At 36.5% G+C, this 20646-nt stretch overlaps 1 long non-coding RNA gene across 2 annotated transcripts in view; it reads left to right on the top strand.

Annotated features, from left to right (window-relative positions):
* Positions 1-20646, top strand: part of LOC127018705 (uncharacterized) — a 271118-nt gene that overhangs the window by 50890 nt on the left and 199582 nt on the right. For both annotated transcript variants that reach the window (XR_007766811.1, XR_007766810.1), the window contains exon 2: positions 18123-18222. This is a non-coding gene — a long non-coding RNA (uncharacterized LOC127018705). The remainder of the gene's footprint in view (positions 1-18122; positions 18223-20646) is intronic.

Genomic DNA, 20646 nt, shown 5'->3' with positions numbered 1-20646 from the left:
ACTCCAGAACTATGATTTAGGAGTAACAAAGGCAGAGGAGAAGAGGAAAAGAAATAAATGCTTCTGTTTCCTTTTCTCTCTTGTTTCTAAGACTATTCCTTGTTGGATACAAGTCAGAAGGTCAAACTTGCCAGCTGGGAAATCTAGGCTGAGCTTGCATTACAAAAGTTTTGCTGTTGTGCCTGTACTGTCGGAATCTTCTTAGAGCATGTCTACTGTGTGATTGAGATAACTACATTTGTGCTAGGCATCCTGCTGGCAAAGTTCCTGAAGAAAAAAACCAAAACCAGGTACTAACAAAGTGGATGTGCCTCTCTGGCACTCTGTGGGGATTATGACAGTGTAATTATAGAATTTTCATATAAAGGATGTCATTTGAGGATGATCATCTAAAGTTTCTTAAGAACTTTAATTTCAACAAAAGCTTTAAAACAAGAGCAGAGAAGCTTTGGAGAGGTGGGGAAACTCATCACCCACGATTTTCTTAATGATCTTCTCTGCTAGTAACCTTTCCTTCCCAACATGAGCACACCCAATATGGATTGCTGTTATTTGCTGCTTCCACGTGAGAAGCTTCCACTGTATCCGACTTTCTGAAAATTACTTTTTTTGCTTTTCATGTTTACATTTTACCTCTAGTTTCCAGTATTACTGTTTTACTTCTTATTATTAAAGGATCCAAGGACTACAACATGTGTCTGTGTGACCCAAGGCCAGTACCTTGTTGCAGTACTTGTTTTAAACGATAAGTGAAGCAGTGATTGTGTAGGTTCTGTTAAAATTCTGCCACCAGTTGAAATGTGAAGTTATGCTGCCTCTAGATTTTACCCCTCCTGTGTTTGAATGCTTCCATATAATATTTGTCAGAGATTACGCTGCATTTCTGGAGGCTGTATCACTACTTCTGCAAAATAAATGCTTTTTCTCTGAAATACAGCAATTGTACTTAGGCTCATGGCTCACTGTTGCTCATAAAGAGCCGTAGGGATGCTACATGGCTTGCAGTTCTTATGTTGCTTAATGTTGTATTGTTGTTTTCCGAAGTGAGCTATACAACAGATGAACTGTCCTTTTATTTTAATCAGAATCAATGTGGTACATTCTGGTCCTCTGTATTGGCTGAATTCACTGGTGGCATAAACATGAATGCAGTTTGTATTAGGAAGAAGTATAGACTTGCCATAATGGATTAGACTATTGAGCTTCTCTGCAAGATCACCATGTCTCTAACCATAGCCAATATCTCACAGGATAATGATATCAGACAGGTCCTTTAAACTATTCTGCAACCCAAATGCATCCTTTACTACCATTGAAAAAGAAAATGAGGCTAGAGAAAAGGGAAAAGCCAGTTGTTCAGACTTACCAAGAAAGAAAAAAATCTCTTCTTGAGAAACAGATGATGGTGAGAAATCCTTGTGTCTGAGATTAAAAAAAGAGCTTGTTATTTAATAGTATCAGAGATTTACTTGAACAAAACTTACTTATCAGAGCCTACATAGAGCTATAATAAAACTACTAGCTGTTTCTGGTAACTTTGGAAAAAAACCTCAAATTTTTGAATTCTTGCAGATATTTTTGCTATCTCACTAAAGTAGCTGGAATTTACTGAACTTATTAATTTAGTGAATTATTCTGGGTATTATTCTGCAACTTGGTACTTTCCACAGTAAACTTGTCCAATCTGTCTTAATTACGTTCTTTATTGAAATGTTCTTTTTTGTTACAGGAACAGGACTATGATAACAACTGTAGAATAATTCTGATTGCAAAAGACATTGCTTGGATTTGTATAGTGAATTTTCAGTGCAATTTTCAAAAATGGATTTTTTGAAATCAGTTTATGTAAAGTAATCAATCTGGTTGGAAAGATCTGCTCTGTAATGGCTAGACTTCTTATGAATGTGTTCTTAATTTTGGATTGAATAGAAACGTGTACACAGACATACATCTATAAAAATGTATAGTTAAGTAGAAAGTTACTAGTTTCTATGGGGGATGATGGTTACATGTGAACATAGATGCTGTTTCGATTGTCATGGAAACATAAGCATCATTTTGGAGCAAAATAAATGCAGATTAATGGATTTTACATTTTCTTTCCTTATGTAGTAATTGGATATATTGTGCTTTCATGGGATGAATGCAATTATTCAGTGTAAGCTGGGCTTTATCCAAGTAAAATCATTTGGACAAAGTAACTGTATCTCACGCTTTTAGGTAGTTTGTTACATGGATATAGTTTATATAAACACAGAGTTAGAGAAGTACAATTATTCCAATTGCTCTCTTTTAAATTAGAACTGAAGCATCTTCCATTGCGTATAAATCAATTACTGTTTAGTCCCACCAGTGATATATAGGGATGAGCAGATTTGAGAGAAATCACAGAAGTATTGTGAAACTGATGTAACAGTAGGAAGCACTTCAAAGTAGGAATAAAATTTTTGGCAAATAGACTTGCAGGAAGTTTGCATTTCCAGTAGAGAGACTATTTGAAAAAATGAATATACAGTTGGGTTTTGAGTGGCTAGCGGTAATTTTCCTTTCCATTTGGATACTCTGTAGTCTTGCTTAGCAAATGTGCTTCATAAGTTGGCTGAACAGCAAACCATTGCTTCAGAAATTGCATTGTATTTGAAACATAAAAGGGGGAAAATGCCATTTGAAATGATGGTACTTTAATGGATGGTTCAACTATCCCTGTTTCCAGCAACCTTCCAGCACATTTCACTGAAAGGAGTGAAACTGAAAAGATGTTGGGTTGCTGCCACTGAAATAAAGATGCCAGTTTCCATTCAGTCAATAGTAGCAATCCTATTTCTTTTCTTCTTCATTTTACTTTGTCCTTCATAGTTCCCTTGCTGTCATCAAGAATGAAAGGCCCAGGGACAAATGCTCTTTTTTCTTGGAGATTTAAGTTTGATGTGCAAATAAGTTAAAGCTTGAACTTTTTAACTCGCCTTTAGACTTTTGTGCTTACTGTAGGTTGCTCTTAAACAGCAAACATTAAATTAAAAAATCACCATGTAAAATATGAAACAAATCTTTGAATAATAATAAAAAAGGATCAGACAGTTGGTGTAAAATCATAACTCCTCTGCTGAACTCAGAGAGAATAAGCTGCTTAACATAAGCTGGAAAGCTGGCCCAAGGAATGCACAATAAATTGACTGTATTTTTTCTAGATGTCTATAAGAAAGTAAAAATATGTTGAAGTCATTGCAGAAAGATTGGATAAATAATCACTAACGAATACCTCTTTTTTTTTCCCCATGTTTGACTTGTTCAAGGATACCGTTGTATTTTTTCCTTGAATTCATTTATTACCTTGAAATTGTTGACTAAGCTTCTGTGAATAGCTTGCAACCTAGAGCTTATTGTGAGCAGTTGGCTTGGACTATTCCTTATGCAATACTCAGGCTGTTTTGATTAAAAATGTCATATGGCCCGACTATCCTTGATTATGTAACTCCTACCGGAAACCTGATTCTAAGAATTGCTGTCTGCAGAGCCAGTAGACTTCCAGTAGTAAAAAGATGTTCTAATCAAGTTGACAAAGGTGCAGCATACCAAACATGACTTGTCATGATGCTAAACAGATGCAGCCTGTAGAATACTTAATATGTTGGGTTACCTATTTAAGACAGTTTTTCTACTGGAGATGATTGGAACGAGCCTGCTTCCTACCTCACTGTGGAAAATACATATCTTTAACCAAGAAAACAGTTCTAACACTTTAATTCATAAATGCTGCTTCAGTGCAATATCAAGCATGAGGCAGCAACTTATCACTTTGTACTCACTTGCTCCTCTGTGAGATAGGGTGCATACTTTGTGATCCATCATTGTAGGATTTTTTTCTGCCCATAATGTAAGAGAAAAAACTATCCCTCCTCCCCATGTGCGCACCCCCCTCCCCCCCCCAGTTATTAGAATTTGCAATGTCTTGCATAATCTCAAAGAGGAGAATGGCATAAATTACCTGGCCTAAAATTTAGTATTGAGTGTAATCTCTTGTTTGGGCTGTCTATGCTTGGACAGTTTCTTATTTTATTTTTGTTGACTTTTTGACCAAAGAAAACATCTAATTTTTGTATGAAAGCAAAGACAACCTTGAAACTGGCCAATAAGCCTTAATTCTCTCCTGCTTTCCTGTTGATCATCAGTGTAACCACTAACCACAATCATTTCGGCTACTAAGCAGATTTATGAGAACATCTTCAGAAAGAAAATCCTTGTGAGGTGAAAATCTTCCCAGGATAAATTATGTCACAGCTAATGGAACAGACAGCTAAGAAGTCAGTAAATCTTCAACAAAATGCCACAGATTTACAGCTCTGAAATAGTCTGGAGGGACTCGAACCAAGCAGGTTTTTTGCAGGAGAAAGGGAGAGCTGTGGCAATTATTCTGACCAATCCTTTTTTGCTTTTCTTATTGCTTTTTCTGATTTCTTTAAATCTGAAATGATGCAAGACAAAATGGAAGGGCATAATAGTTCCTTTCAGTTACATTAAAAGGTTGTTACACTTAATGTATGTGCTATTTTTCTGTGTTTAAAATCTTGGCTGAATGGATTTTAGTAAGCACTGTTCTGTATCAGTCCTCGACTACAGTACTTTCAAGTTGATTGGTTATTCTTTGTGCTGTAGAATAAATAATTCAGTGTAAGAATTAGTGATGGGAAAGAATTGTTCAATTATGCTAACCTACCCCCTCTCCTTTTAATCCATTTTTGTCTTTTGTTGCAGTGATCCTCAGTATTGTTTCCAATAATACTCTTCCAAATGGAAGAGTATTATTTTCAGTATCTGTATTTGGTTAGGTATAGGCTTCCCGTTATTTTCCATGACCAACCACACTGCTCACAAGACGTAGTGATGGTGCGTACTTTTTCATGCATGTAGGGAGGAAAAAAAAAAATACTGTTCGTTAAGCCCTGTGCTTTATGGCAACAGGTTACTCAGTTGAACTTAATAGTTGTAATAGAATGACTAAACAAATTGTGGGTAAAATATTTTGGGTTGAGGTGCTTATGCCATTAAATTAATAAAACATGACATTTCCATATGTCTAACATGTTGAAAGCTTGAGAGCTTTTTTTAATATGGATCTAGTGAAATCAGTAAGACACTGCTGGCTACAGCAGTAAGTTTAATGACCAGACCCTGTCAAAATTATTATGACTTGCCACTACTTCTATCCATTTACTTTTTACAATAAATGTAAAAAGAAAGCGGCTGCTATCATTCTGAATGCTATAAATAGAAATGTGACAGCAACTTGGCAGGTCTAAGCATTTATTGTTCTAGAATAGTGCAAATAGGTTCAAATCCTATTACAGATTTAATTACCAGACAAACTGGGCAAAGTGAAACTTAGTTGTCTTTTTAGTTCCTGATTTTCTTTTAAAGAAAGTCTAATCAAGTTGCAGGTAGGTCTGGTTTCTTCTAGCCCAAGAACAGTCAATAAGGAAAAATGAATTCTTTTCTTATTTAGAGCTATACAGGTTAAGGGAAATCCATTGTCACTAGAAATGTGAATTCCTGCCTATTGTTGGCTTGCCCACATGCTCTTGCAATGTTCTGGTTACATAGCATTTAGCTAGTTGAAGGTAATAACTCTGTTCTGCACTATCTACAAGCTCAGAGCTCTCTGCAACAACTTCTAGATACACACCCTTCTAGTCCTTCTTGCTGACTCATTCAAATTTACTCAAACTTCTGTGGGCTGGCAAAACCCACAAATGACTAACACAGTAAGTGAGAACAGTGAGGCTCAAACTAGTGTCTGCTTCTCTCTGCCCCCTAATCTGCCTCTAGAACTAATTATAGTTATTTTTCCTTTTTGAATCCTTTCACTATTCTAAAATCTATTCTCTAAGCAAGCTGACCACTTCATTAATGATTATATTGGCACTAAGGCTGTCTTGTTGCAGTAATGATTTAAAATGTTTTTAGAAAATAAAATAATTTTTTTCTCCACCTTCTCAAGTGTTTCAGAAAATGTTGACCAAAACACTTTAAATTTACTGCTATCAGTGAGACAGAAGAGACAATGACATGCTTACAAAGAAAAATAGTGTTCAAATTCTGTACTTTTCAGTAGGTGCTTTCTGTAATTCCTTTCTTCTTGCAAGTGGCCAAGGGTCAGAAGAGGATTCCTGATCTTCTGCAGTTTTGAAATTCATGCATGTCCAGCATGACTTAGGATTTTAGAATGAAATTGAGTTTACTAAGTTGCAACTGAGCTGTTGTATTTCATTCACTGAACAGAGTATGGCCAAACAACTGACCTGTATTTTGGTTGAGTATTTGATATTCTGAAACATAACCTGCCTTGTGAAATGGAAAATTGCGGTCAAGCCTTTTATGTGCCTCATTCAAAGGAGTTTTTCACTCAATCACTTGAATTGAGCCATGTCTTGATACTCTGGGCAGTCTGTCTAGAGCAAAAGATTATGGTCAATAGTCTTTCAAACTTATTTCAACTACATTTTTTCTGCTAAATTGTCCTTATGAATATCCTAATCTGAAAGTATGTGTAGCAGTGATGTTTATTGTAAAATTTCTACTTCTTGTTGAAAAAGTCTGTCTGAACATTATTTCTCGTTCACAAAGTTTGCCTTCTCTGTCTGAAGAGATCAGATAATGCTTTCTTCATGGCATTTGGTTAGGTATCATGTCTCTGCCCCATTCCCCTTGAGCACTGAATACAAGGTTGCAAAAAGACTGATCTAGTGGATGTTTTCCACACCACCTCTTCGGAGGTCAGAGAGAAAGTTTTTAGGGGTCTGTACTGGTGTTTCTTCTCCCTTCTAGTACTATGTTGAGAGTAGTTTTACATGTTTTCCTTCATTTTAAAAGATGTTTCTTTGGGTAGGTAAGGGGATACTTACATTGTGTAAGAAGTGCCTTCAGTTCCATGTATGACTATAGTAAGGAAAGAAAAGTGAAAACAATCAGTCCTGTTAACTTCATGTTTCGGAATATCAGTTGGCACTGATGGAGCCTCCTCTTCTAGATACTCACTAGGCTGATGGGTTTTGGTACCATTGCACTAGGTCTCTTGTCCTTAAACTGTTCATGGTGTGGCTGAGCCAGTCTCTTCTCTGGCTGTGCAGTTTGCTTCCTCAATAAAGATTCTCTATCCCCTGTTCAGGAAAATGAGTTCTCATGTTCCAGATGCTGATAGCAATATAACTTCAATTGCTTACCTTTTTGATGTAAGATTTTCTTGGGAGCTCTAAGAAAATGGTCCATGTAATTTTTATCTCTTTGAAGACTGGAACGGCTAGTGGAGACAAACATTTCAACTGTATTTGAAGTGAGTCACTAAAGCCAGATGTCTACTGTATTAGTGGCAGTTTGTGCTATAAATTCATGCAGGTTACAGCAAACCATGCACACTGTATTGGTAACATTCATCCCATTGCCTGTTTTTAAAAATTATTTGGACTCTTGCATAAAAAAATAGCTTCCATGAAAATTGATTCAGCTGTTTTAGGAAAGTTGTTTTGCTTCGGTTTAGAGTCACTGGGATGTGCCAGAAGCCATTATGAAGGGCTAAGGTACGAACTGGTCACACATACATAAGCTGTCAATGTACTTCAGGTACAGAATTTGGGGCATCAGTTGTCTCTTTGGAGAGTTCATCTGCTTTTGCATCAGTAGGCAGAAATGTTCTGAGGAGCATGTTCCTTGTATTAAAACAGAGTGTATAGCCCTGTAATGGGAAGATTCCTGTTAAAGTCTGAAGACTGGCTTTCCATATTTCTGGAGAATAAGATAAAGCTATTTTACAATGATTTATGCACCTTGAGGAAAAGCAGAAGTTTATAAGGTAGCATTAACATCATGTTACCTAGCAACTGGCAGTAATGAGGTTCAAAACCAATTTGTGTATCATTTTGCTCAAAATTTTTGCAAATGAGGCTTCTGTAGCAGAACTAGTTAAACCATTTCTGCTGGTATCTTGAACTTAAGATTTTTGTAGTTTTATCCTTGGTGTGTTGAGTTATTTGTTTTCTTACTGCCTCTGGCAACTTTTATTGTGATCCTAGGGAAGCACTTTATTCTAAATGCTGGCACACGTATCCCTATGTTTTCAAATGAACAAAGAGGCTTTTTCTTCACCTTTGAAGAATTACAGTAAAATGAATTTAATCAAACCTTTCAATTTTTATTTGTATGCACACCATTTACTAAAAAAAGGTGTTAGTAATTAAGTGCTTTTTCTAATCCACAGGCTCTTATTCTTGAGCCAGACAGTGGATCGATATATGCCTTAGTTGTTTACAAATCAGTATATTAATGACACTCAATTGTATATTTATTCTCCCTGGTGCAGTGACTATCACTACAGAAATGCCCATGAGAAATATCTAGCATTGAGCAAGCAAGATCAAATGTCACTGGTCAGAAAGGGGGAATGCTTGAGAAACTACTTAAGGCATTGTCTCTCCTGTCCCTTACAGCATTGGAGCTGCCTTCATGTCCTTTCATGAGTTCCTTGACTGTTTCAGGTGTTTATTTAAATCATTGCCTTTAGACTGCATGATGAATGATGGATTTAAACCTTCTGCAAACTAAAGCTAAGTGCTAGTTCCTCAGATAATGCAAAGAACAAAGCTAGAGCTCAAAGCAAGTGAATAGTAGGGACAGTCTCAAATTGCTGATGTCCACCAACAGAACTAGCCAGAGGCAAAACATTCTTAAATACTAAGAAATAAATAGTTCTTGAAGCTTAAAGGGGTAAACATTTTCAGAGAGGGTAAAGCCAGTCTCCGAGATATGACAATCACTAGGATGCTCCGCAGAACCTGCATTTAAAATCATTTTCGGATATAGCAATGGCACTTTCAGAAGAAACTGCTTTCTACCCTTTCTGACAATATACTGAATGTAGGAGGAACAGGGAAATTAAACATAAAAATTACAAGTTAATCACCTTACCAAACACAGAATATTCTGCACCCAAATAGAGGGATTTGCAATTCTGCATGAAATTCATGAGAGACTTTGCTACTGATGCTTCCTATTCTTAAAAAGGATGCAGATATCAAGCAGTACAGGCATCTAAAATACTTATTGGATAAATCGAGTCACATCCTACACAGACAAGTTACTGTACATCAGTTGCCTCATGGGAAGGGTCAATGACATGCCACTACCCCTTGTTACCTGCAGTTTCTGTGCTGTGGAGCTGCTGATGTGCAGATATGCTTGTCTAGTTTTCTCTGAAATGCTTTGGATTTTACGAACCTGGACCTAGAATTTATTTGGATTACAAAACTTATTCCTTAAAGCTGTGGCACAGTTGATTTTAAACTTTACTGCTATCCTACTTTTACAAGAGACAAAACCAACATCTTGATAAGGAAGCTATATAGAGTACACTGAGCATCCAGAAATGACATCCAACTACCAAATTGCCATTCTGTCAAATGTCATACATATTCAGATGCATAAATATAGACAGTACAGCAGTAAATTTTCTATCTTGCTTTTCTATGATATGTAAAATATTACAATTGCCATATGTGACAGTCAGACTTTCCAGCCATACGCGTGATTATTGGAAATGAACAGCAGGTTTAATGATTAAGCTACTTGGATACTTACTGGCTGGCAAAATTGTATAAACCAACCAGATTGAGTCCACTCCTCTTCGTGGAGGGTTCAGAGGGAGAGTAGGGTGGGAATATCAAAACTAAAAATTGATTATACTGGTTTTTTCTCTAAGCTGAGGAAGTAATTCAACAGGAGTTCAGAAATCAGGCGCAATAAATATAACTTGGAGAAGATTTGACAGTTGTGCCATCTAACTCTGAACGGTTGTCAGGAAGTTAGAAAAGTTTGAGACAGCTTGGCAGGGTGTTTGGAAGTTTAATAGGAAATGATATCAAACTCTTGTAAGACTCATGTTAAAAAGAACTAATGCTTCAACTGAGTGATTAAGTGTTCCTACTCATTTCAAAAGGACCAAAATTTTACATATGATCAAAGTAGACATAAACCACAGTGAGGTATATGAAGAGGATGGGTGGTTTTCCCTCATGCTTGTAATCATCATGAGAAACCTTGTTTATTGTTACCTGATATCAGGGCGTTGAAATTGAATTCATGAAACCTCCTGTATACAGAGTGACTTTTTAAAAATGCAGACATTTCATACTTAATGAACTCTCATGGCATATGCTTAGCTTCTTTTGAAGCTCTGTTGGAGTACTTGGAACAAATGTTGATCACACCTGAACTGAGACTTGAATGGAGAAACTTACTGGCTCGACTTTTGTTTTTAAAAATAAGTAATAAGATTTGAAAATCAATTTGAAACTTTGAATTTCATAAAGTTTAATTAGGAGGAATTTACAAACCTTTAAAAGAGATTAAGGTAACTAAAATTCAGTTCTATGTTTTTAAAGAAAAATAATTCTGACTATTAAAACTTCAGTCAGGAACTTGAAAGAAACGTTTTGCTAATAATGTAACTTTCATATGTAGAAGACCTGTGGTAAGTTAGTCCAAAGTAATGTGTAAAGCTTGCACATTCTGTGTCTCCTCGGCAAATACCTTCTACAAGCATCAAAGCAGTTTAAGAACACAATAGTGCTCGTGTATGGGACAGTTTAGTCCACAGATCGTCATATTGCAGTAATATCATCTAATTTTAGAATTCAAAACACAAATCAACTATCCCGTTTAAGAGTAAGGAATGCTTGCTCTTAGAAGAACATTTCAGCTGGAGTATGAAATAGCTAAGTCAAAATTGTGTGCTAGTAAATTAGTGTCTTATCTGCAAAAGAGGGCAATTGGCTTTGTCACTAGTTAAAATTTATCATTAATACTTGAGCACTGTGTCATCCTTAAGTTGCATCTGTGATGCCATTTAGAAAGTGTTTATTAGTGGACATAGAAGAGAGGCAGGACAGACTGCATGAATTAGAGGACATGGCTGTCATTTAACTGAAGGTGAACAGTTTTTACTGTAGCATGCAAGTCTGTTTAACAATACCTGCAGTTCTTAGGTCTGGTAAAAATATACGGTTATAAAAAAGCCCCTTCCAAGTAACTGCAAATTCCACTGCAGAAGTTGTTCTGTATTTCTGAGTCTGTGCTTTACTGCCCTACCACTTGTAACAAGATGTTGTGCTTTGTTCTTTGAAATAACAAATATTTGTGAAATGGGTTTAGAAAAGATCCCTTATCAATAAATCCATAATTTCTCTTAAAGCCTTTGACTTTTGGAACTGCTATTTCGTTACGGGGAACATGCTTTTCCAGTAGACATGATCTCTTTAATGGAAGCACAGTATTTATGCAGCTGTACACCCAAGGGAATAATAGCCTGGTGTGGACACTTGTTTCTGTTTTGCAGGTGTCCTATTAGGTTAGGTATTTCATTATCCTTCAACTGTATGACTGGATCTTCTCATTGACTACTTTCCTCCCCTCAACCCCCTTTCCCCTTCCTTGAAGGTGTTGCTATGCTTCCAACCACTGTGCTTTAATCTCTTTATGTTTAACAGTCTGTAGCTAGCTCAGTCACTTGAAATCTGAGTTTCTGGGGCAGCATGGTTTTGATTATGAAGATGCATAATGCTTCTGCCTCAGCTTATATGCTCTTAGTGCTGTTTGATCCTGAAACTCAGACAAGAATATACCACTTAGCTTTTTCCTGGTCATTTTGCTTGATTAGTGAGTGATCTGATTTCCCCCATGTTGTAATTAATTTTTGCATGCAAGTATAGTTGGGTTTATAGTTTAAAGACATAAGTGGGGTGACTTGTATTACTGTCTACATGTTTTATTCTCTTTGAATGTCTAGATAGACTAATCAAATATATGGTTGTCGCATCTGTCCTGCTGTGATGACTACTCCAGTGAAGACATTTTTTCTTTTTTTGTAAGCTGGTGTTTTATTTTGCAGGAATTTCTTTAATTACTCCTCCATAAGGCTATTAAAGTAACTGATTTATGGCTTTTAGTGTCTTTCTGTTATATTGACAGTTAATGGACAAGCAGGCAAAGAATATTAAAAGATTTGGGTTCTAATGTAAAAAAGGCACCAAAACCAGTCTTTCCTGAATACCATGATAAAGTTTTATAGCATTGTTTAAAAACAAACCAACAAATAAAAAACAACAAAATCCCCAAAATAAGTTACAAGCAGATGTAGAAGATAAATGTGAAGGAAATTAATATTTGGGAAAGCCAGTGAATGCAACACAAGGAGTACGACAAAAACTCTTAGGCAATCAGGTGAACATGAGAAACAAATCTGTGCCATTGATTTTATACTCCTAGTTTCTTGGATGAACTCCAAAAGAAAGCATGCATTGTGGTTGGGAAATGTAAATTGTTCTATTTCGTTCCTCTCCAAGGGAAAACTTGTCTCTTCAGGAGTTCCCCATTCACAATATATATGGCTGATTCTATCACTCCTGAGTAAAGTTACTTTCCAAATTGTTTTCATATGAAATCATCTTTCTAATAAAATTGACTTTTTTCTATAGTAATTCAAAATGTAATACTTTTCTGTCTGTTCACAGGGAGAGTTATGTTTATACTAGAAATCACTTTTCATTTGCAGGGAAAACTTGTTATAGGAGAGTTTGTGAGTGAAATAATTATTTAAAACTACTTGCCACAAGACGACTTAGCTAGAGATTAACCTGGTAGAGCAAGACTTTTTTCACTTCCATTTAGATCTCAATTTTATTCCATTTTTTTGACATGTATTCTGGAGAATGCTTTTCTTGTGTGCCTGCAGAAGATAGTGACTCATCTGAATTCTCTTCAAAACACTTAACCTGCCTTTTCAAAGTGTTAGAAGGAAAGATAAAGTTTTTTTGTTTCATTAAATATTATATGGCTGATGAAGAAAAAAGAGTGGATCCATTGTATTGGGTTTTTGTATTTGTATTTTGTTGTTTTGGTTTGGTTTTGATATTCACTGATAGAAGGTGGACTAGGGAGTTTATATTGAAAGTTCTGGGAAATGCATGCCCCCAAAAAAATTAGGCAAGTAAATGTTGTACTTTGTTTCTGTCTGTAATGGTGGCCTATAAATGCACCAGTATAATGACAGGACGAAAGTAGACTACTAAAATACTTGAAACATGATTTAATTATATAAGTCACTCTTTGTTATTTAGCTTTTATGAGGAATACACTTAAACTGAATTTTGAGGAAGCAATCCGAAACCTTAGTAGTTTTAGAATAGCTTTGCCAGTTAATTTTTTTAAGCCTTGTCAGGTTCAGTATTTTTGATTCAGAAATACTTATTTGCTAAGCTTTATGTATGATATTTCTAAAGCAGAACCTCCTTTATAAGATATATTTCCAAAACTCTTTCTATTTACAGTGAAACAGTTTCTAGCTATATAAACTGCCAGTTGCTTATGTGAGGATGATACTTAAACAGGCCCCTGGACGTTGCTTTGTTCAGCTAACAAATTGGTTTTGCCTTATACTCCCAATTGCCCTGATGACCTCTTATGATGCAGTAACACTTACTAATCAGGTGAATGTGGTATGATACAATGCTCTCTGTTCTCGTTCTGTTGCTAATGGAATACTTGTGCTGTAGTTAAGCTATTGACATGGCTGGCCGTGTTTCTGTGGGCCATCCTTCCTCTGCGTTTTCATGTATGTGTTGCAATGCAGTTGTGAAAGAACTATATATTAATCTTTAAGAAGCAATTACTTTAGCTTTTAATAAGCTGAGGTAAAAGTGAATTCTAACATTGTCATATCTGTTTATCAGTGGTAGTTTGATTGGCATAAGTACCTAATACTGATTACTTGGCTGCTCCATCTAACTTTCAATGGGTTTCTGTACCTTGTCATGTAAATAGGTAAAGCTGTGGGTACCATGGTATGTCTGGAATGCTACTGAAAGTAAACAGGCTTGGCTTATAGTTTTTATGATCTGAAGAGAGTTTTTCTTTTTTTCTTAAGTGCCCAGTCCCATTTTAGAAGTGCCTTAAGCACCTGTGAGCCCAAGTCTAATCAAAAGTCACAGGACCTAAAACTGTAGCAAGACCAAGTTCCTTGGAAAGTTAAGTTCTTATATGTGGTAGTGAAATTAACATTTGTATGCTTAGAAATGTTCCCCTTCTTGATTTATTTTTTTGTGTTTTAGAAACTGCTCTCATTCTGCCACCGTAGCCCACACAACACAGTATTTTGTGGGTTATGTGCTTCCGTTATTAGACTCTCATGTTATTGTTTTAAATGTGTTGTACTTAATGAAATAAAGCATCTGGCTTTCAGCAGTAATTTCAAGAAAAAATAGTATATATAAAGAATACATTTTTAAATGTCTCTCTGAAAGTAGAGAAAAGAAATATTTTGGGGGACCTTACATTCTTTGTAACTAAGTAGTTTTCAAACTATTTTAAAAACTAAATGATTCAAATGCTGCTGTAATGAATGGTTATTGTGTAGGTAAATCCAACTAATTCCCTACCTAAAAGTGATAATACTGCTTGGTTTTCTGTGTTTTCCTTTCCTACTAATGCTTTTTGTGTTAGTGTTGAAACTAGAGGTAAATGGTTTACAGATAAAATAGAGCCTCTTTTATAAAATTGTTGCAGTGGGGAGATTCCAGGATAGATCCAGTTTGGAAACAACAGTTTGACTGTTAACAAGACCAAATAAAGTGTGTGACTCATGCAATACAACTGGTGATAGGTCTCAGTAATTACCTAGCTATTTTCCCAACAGTGATAACCCTGGCAGTAGGGCTGCAGCACATTTTTGGTGTTGATTTCCTACAGGGGCATGTTTATGTTGGAGACAGTACACAAGCTGCTGTGTGGACATCAAATTATTCTATTGGTTTGAGGATTAATGAGATTAAATTAGCTCAGTTGTTTACTGCACATTTTATTGAGGTTCAAGCTGTTCAGACTGTTGCAGTTAATATAAGTAGCCCAGAATGTTGCCAGTTAAACGTAAGTTACTCATCAGGGATCCAGAGTTCATTATTGGAAGGAATAGGACAAGTTTACTTGGTGATAAAGTTGAACTTGAAGGGAATACTCTTCCCTGTGTTATTTGAGAGGCAAAACTGGAGAAAGATTCATTGCACAGCGTGATACCTTGATAATACATTTAGGGGGATGTATTGCTCTCTTTATACCTGTTCTACAAATGGAAGTGTTGGTGATTAAAAGACTCCTTCAGGCCTTTGATTTGCATAAAAATAATCTCCCGTTCATTAATAAAAAAAAGTTAGAATCTAAAGGGGAAAGTGAAGAGCTAGGAGGAGTATCTCTGCTTAAAAACTAAACCCACTTAAGAGGAGAATTGCTGTGAAGGCACCTGCTGTGTCTTTGTTTCCTTTTAAATCAGAAGCTGTTGCACACAGAATGGTCCATAATATAGAGGTTTTCTCTGAGGGTCTCATAAGTCCGTCACTTACAAAAAGATCTTTGATATAGGTACTATATTTAAATGTGCTTCAGAAATTGTAGAAAAGTTTGGAAACACCCACTGAAGCCCCAATTTAGAAGATGTTGGGGAAGAAAATCATGAGCTTCTGATCTGGAATAAACTCTTGGGTTTTATTTTGGGTTACAAAAACTCCATCTAACTTTCAATGGATTTTTGTACCTTGTCATGTAAAAAGGTAATGCTGTAGGTACCATGGTATGTCTGGAATGCCACTGAAAGTAATAGTAAGGTAAATAGGCCTGGCTCATAGCTTTCATGATCTGAAGGGAGCCTGTTTTTACCTGTCTGGTTTTCAGTGCTCTCCAGGTTAAAGGAGTATTGCCCTATCACTGCTGGGAGGTAATGCAATTTTTTTGGGGGTGGGGGGTGGAATCTTCTCACTGAGAAAAACTTCAGTGGGCTGTGGCTCTTTCAGCAGTACTAAAGGCGTACCTGTTGGGAACCATGGGGAAAAAAACAGGTCTAACTTCTAGTTAAGAAAGACAAGTAGTTACTAAATAGTAGTCTAAGACAAATGATTACTTTCTTTTGAAGTCATCAGATGCTTTTAAATCATCTTGAGTAATTGAACAAAATACTTCTGAGAAACTGATGTGCCATCTTACTCCCAGAGGCTGAATATGTATGGTTTGTACGAAATCAAAAGCAATGTGTCAACAGCTTTTTTCTGGGGGAGGGGGTAAGGGGGGGGAGGTGGCACAAAAGCAGAGTAGGGTAGCACTTGAATTGGATTTTGCTGAAACTTGCCCTCATCCTGAATGCAGACATGACCTCATGCTCTCTGTGGGTTACACAAGTAGTGACTTTCATTAGTATCTAGACAGTAGGATAAGGCTGATATTTCTGTGGTCATAGCTGTAAACAGAGTATCTCTAGGTGCCTTGCTAATTGAAATTACCAGAAAACTCTAATCATATTTCCTAATACAAGAAAACATCAAAAGGAATTATTTTGAAGTCAGCTAGTCTGTAAAGGTGTTTAACCAACATTATAATATGTTTTTATCAGGCTATCAAGCTAAACAAACTGCTGATAACTAGAAGTAACAAAATTGTTGGAGCAGTTGGGGCTGTTTTACGCAGCCACATCTAGTTAGTTTTACTGGTGTCTGTAATCCTATACACTTCAGTAGGGCCAGTCATTTCAAGTGAGGAAGATTTGGCTTATTAAACATCAGGTAAAAACCTGACAAATATGAAGCATGACCCCATAGCAATCAAGATTTTACAACAAAATGAATTTGAAAGAGCAGGACCATGTGTTATAAGATATTTTGTTGTACTTAGCTTGATAGTGACTAGTAGTCTAGAATACTTGTTCCTTTGTCTTTTCTGGGTACAGTGTTTCATTTTTACCCTATTCTCATTAGTTAGGATAGCTTGAGGGATTTTTTTTTTTCCCTTGTGTTATGCAAGCTGAAAAATACCTTACCCTCAGGTTTCACAGTTACACTTTCAGTCATTTAACACTTGCTGCCTGACTCCTGAGAGCTTCAGGATCTTTTCCCTTGCATGCTTTTGTGCTCAAGGCAGCCAGCTGCAGTGTCTGTCAGAAGAGTTGGTCCCTCTTTGGGAACACCTGAAAGAGACATTCTTTTTGTCTTCATCTTAGATGAAAATGTTTCGCTTCAAAGTAGAATGGATTCCTCTCTTCTCCCCTCAGATCTTTTCAGAAATATTATTTTTACAACTTTGCTGATAACACTTTTTAAGTAAAGGTGCACTATATAATACATTGCATAAATAAAACACAGACTATGGAATGGGTTCAATATTAAGGAGAGATTCCTGAACATCCCACATTGGGCAATTCTCTCTTTTCTGGAACTTTGGCTGCTGTAAAATGGCACAGTACTATAATTCAGTGGAATAATGTTGGATATGTCAAATTGACTCATTGACCTTTTTAAGTCTGTATTTAGATCTAAAACAGAAAGCCAAAATAATACTGCATTTAAGACTTTGTAAATTTTCCTAAGCACCATTTTTGTTGGCACTTTCTGAGTGCTTGCTATCTTTTTTACATAAATTTCTCTTCTTTTTGAAAGCCCAAAGAAAATCTCCATTATCTGCTTTTTTTATATAGCTTATTTGCTTTTCCACTTACATGCATGTAAAACACAAAGCATTCAGAAATTTTTATTTGTTTTCTTTGGGAGCTTATCACTCCAACAGGATAGTTGATACAGCTAGTGACAACAAAACAAGCACATTTGTGGGTCAGACAGTTCAGATTACACGAGTTCAGGAAGCAAACATCAGCACAAAGCATCATTATGATGAAAATTGTTATGTCAGTGAGATTGATGGGCTAAGAGGCAAAGTCTGCTGAAGACTGTTTTTTCTCATGGGTTAGCCCTTTGTTACTACTTAGGTGATGTTCATGCTGAAGTTGCTGTGAGTTATGTCTAACTCTTCCTTTTCAAATTGGATGGTGTGGGAGGGGTCCTACTCTAGTAAATCTTCAGGATCTCTTACCTGTTGCACCTTATCAACTCAGAGTGCGTCTGTAATAGGAAAAGCATGAGAGTGGATGTCCCACAGAATGGAGATACTAAAAGAGCTGATCAGGAGCTTTCTGATTAAACAGGTTTTTCCTGGGTTGAGGAAATGTGATTTCATCAAAATGGGATCCTGTTTTGTATACTCTGTTTCAGTGAAACTTCGAACAGGGAAACCCTGCACCCCTCCCGATTCCAAAGTCCAATGAGGAATGAAAGGGGAAGAGATAAAAAGCCTTGGATGTCAGACCTCCAGGTAATGTTCTGACTTATTAAACTAGACTCTTGAACTTTATTCCTGCGTATACATGAGGAGCAACTCAACCTACAAGCTCTTGGCTATTTTATAGTGGGACTTTCTGTGCCTTTTGAAACAGCCTTTGAACTTCATTGATTTCATCCCATATAAAACAGGAAAAGATTAAATATGGAAAAAATTATGGAATGATAGAACAGTTCTGTCAAAAGCTCAGGAACACTTTAGAACATTTACCACAAGTTTTCCAAGTTGTTTAACACTGTTACATTTTAATTTATCATGACTTTAAAGGAAACCTTAAATGTTTTCTGAATAAAACTCAGCAACGTTCTTTGTTTTGCAAAATGAGTATGTAGCACAATTTTTTTCCCTAAAATTCTTGTAAATTTTTTTGTTTCTGTTCTAACTTTAGGGAGATGGCTGTTTATTTGAGTGGGGTATGTTGAAAGAACTTTGTGGTACAGTCTTGTGCTAAAGGTCATAAGAATATGCAATTTCCTGAAACAGTTTGACATTGGGAGTAGTAGAGCTATTGTGTCTTCCCAGTGTTTGAAGCCTGACAGAAATTTTCTTCTGCACATGTTCCAAGCCAAGCAGATGTCATTTATATGCAGTTAATTAGGGCAATATCAAGCCTAAGGTAACATCTCAGTAGTGCTTTCTAGCTGAGAAACAACATTGTGCTTTGCGTGTTCATGTGACTCCTGACTGGCTTAAGGTATAGACAATGTTCATGTTTTGCCTGCTAGTATAATGTTGTCCTGTCAGTTTGGCCAAAATTCATGACCTCTGCAAGACTGGTATGGTGGCTGTTACTCTGCTGAAAAAATGCAAGATGTGTAAGGGTTCAAAGGCTTGTAGAAATTTGGAGCACAGGAAAGGTGATCTCTGGGAACACTCACACTGTCCTTCAATGCAGCAGGTCCGGACAACTGCCAAGTCTCGTGTCCTCCTTCTTGTTTACCTGTTGGTGTTAAAATTGAGCTTGCTTTAGAGACTATCTATCCCTAATTATGGAGTTACCATCAATCTGCAATGCCTGGCTGATTACATCAATAGCTTGAAGCAGATTTCAAAACTAATTGTAGCTTGCTGAGAAAGGGCCTAGAGTAAAGAAAAAGATGCACTAATACTTTAGAAGTCCTTACCATATGCTGTTTATACTCTCTCAAAGCTTGTTTGCCTATCTGCAAACAAGGACTCAGAATTGCAGGGGTGCCATACTGTGTTTCTGAATTTTTCGCTTTGGGCAGTGGCTTACAGCAAGCATACAAAATAAGTTTGTAGTTTTGTAGCAAGTTGTCCTACTTTTGACTCTGGAAATAACCATTACCAGTCAGAGTAATCCACTTGTCACTGTTGCACTGAAATTAGACATGTCCACTGCAACAGAATGGCTGTTTTTTTCCATGCATCAAAATTGAGTAACATGCAATAAAATCTGACAAAGAAACTTTTAGTACTTGACTTGGGAAACCTTGTTTGAAGGTAATAATTGACATTTCTAACATCAATTACAGTTCCTTGTTCTTGGAAAGATTCTGCAGTGGATTTGAAGGCAGAGAAAGCCAGGTTCTAAACAAGTTAAAATTTGTAATAGTCTTTTTTCTATAATAGAGAGAAGTAATGAGATGTGGTTTGTTACTGTCATTGTCTTAGCACATAGAAATCATCCAGCTTCTCTCATGTACTGCACAAACTTTTATTCTCGACTACTGGGAAAGGCCATCTGAGAGTTTGGTTCAAATGTCACTGCATTTTTACAGCTGATGACCTGTGTATAGTGTCAGTCACGTGGCAGGATGCAGAATTAGGTTTGTGTGTCATAAGGCTCTTCCTGAAACTGCCTATGAATTTGATGCTGTTGTGCATGCACAATATGTTTTTGCTGCTTGTCTGTAATCATGTGCATTGGTGTTATGGAAAACTTTACACTTTTTTTTTATTAAATACCCCATTGAAATGATTATGACTGAATGTGCCTACAGTAGGCTCGCTCTCTTCTGAACAGAGAAGAACATTCAGTCCTTGATCAGCAGAGATCACCCTTTGGAAAAGGACAAGGTGGAAAAATAATCAAATCCATCGCATATATTTTCAGAAATCATAATGTAACTCTGATATATTCATTCACATTTTTCTGTCAAAATAAGTTAGCTACTCTTCACCTAATGACAAGTGGGTTCTCTGGAGGTGCTGAAATGTGGTGATAGGAAGTTTCTCTGAGTGACATCTTATGCATAAGGGTCCTCATGTGTGCTAGACATGGGGGAGAAAAAGCATCAAAAGTGTATGAGCCTGACAATGTGGTAGTAAAAGGAATGGGTGGAATAAGTAACACAAACCAGATAAAGGTTTACCAGTGAAGGCTAAGAAGGAGCAGGTGGTGAAAAATGGACAGTAATTGTGGAACCAGAAAAG

The sequence above is a fragment of the Gymnogyps californianus genome, chromosome 7 (genome assembly GCF_018139145.2).
Source record: "Gymnogyps californianus isolate 813 chromosome 7, ASM1813914v2, whole genome shotgun sequence".
NCBI classification, from domain to species: Eukaryota; Metazoa; Chordata; class Aves; order Accipitriformes; family Cathartidae; genus Gymnogyps; species Gymnogyps californianus.
The sequence above is the reverse complement of the archived record's forward strand: the minus strand, read 5'-3'. Positions and strand labels throughout refer to the sequence as shown.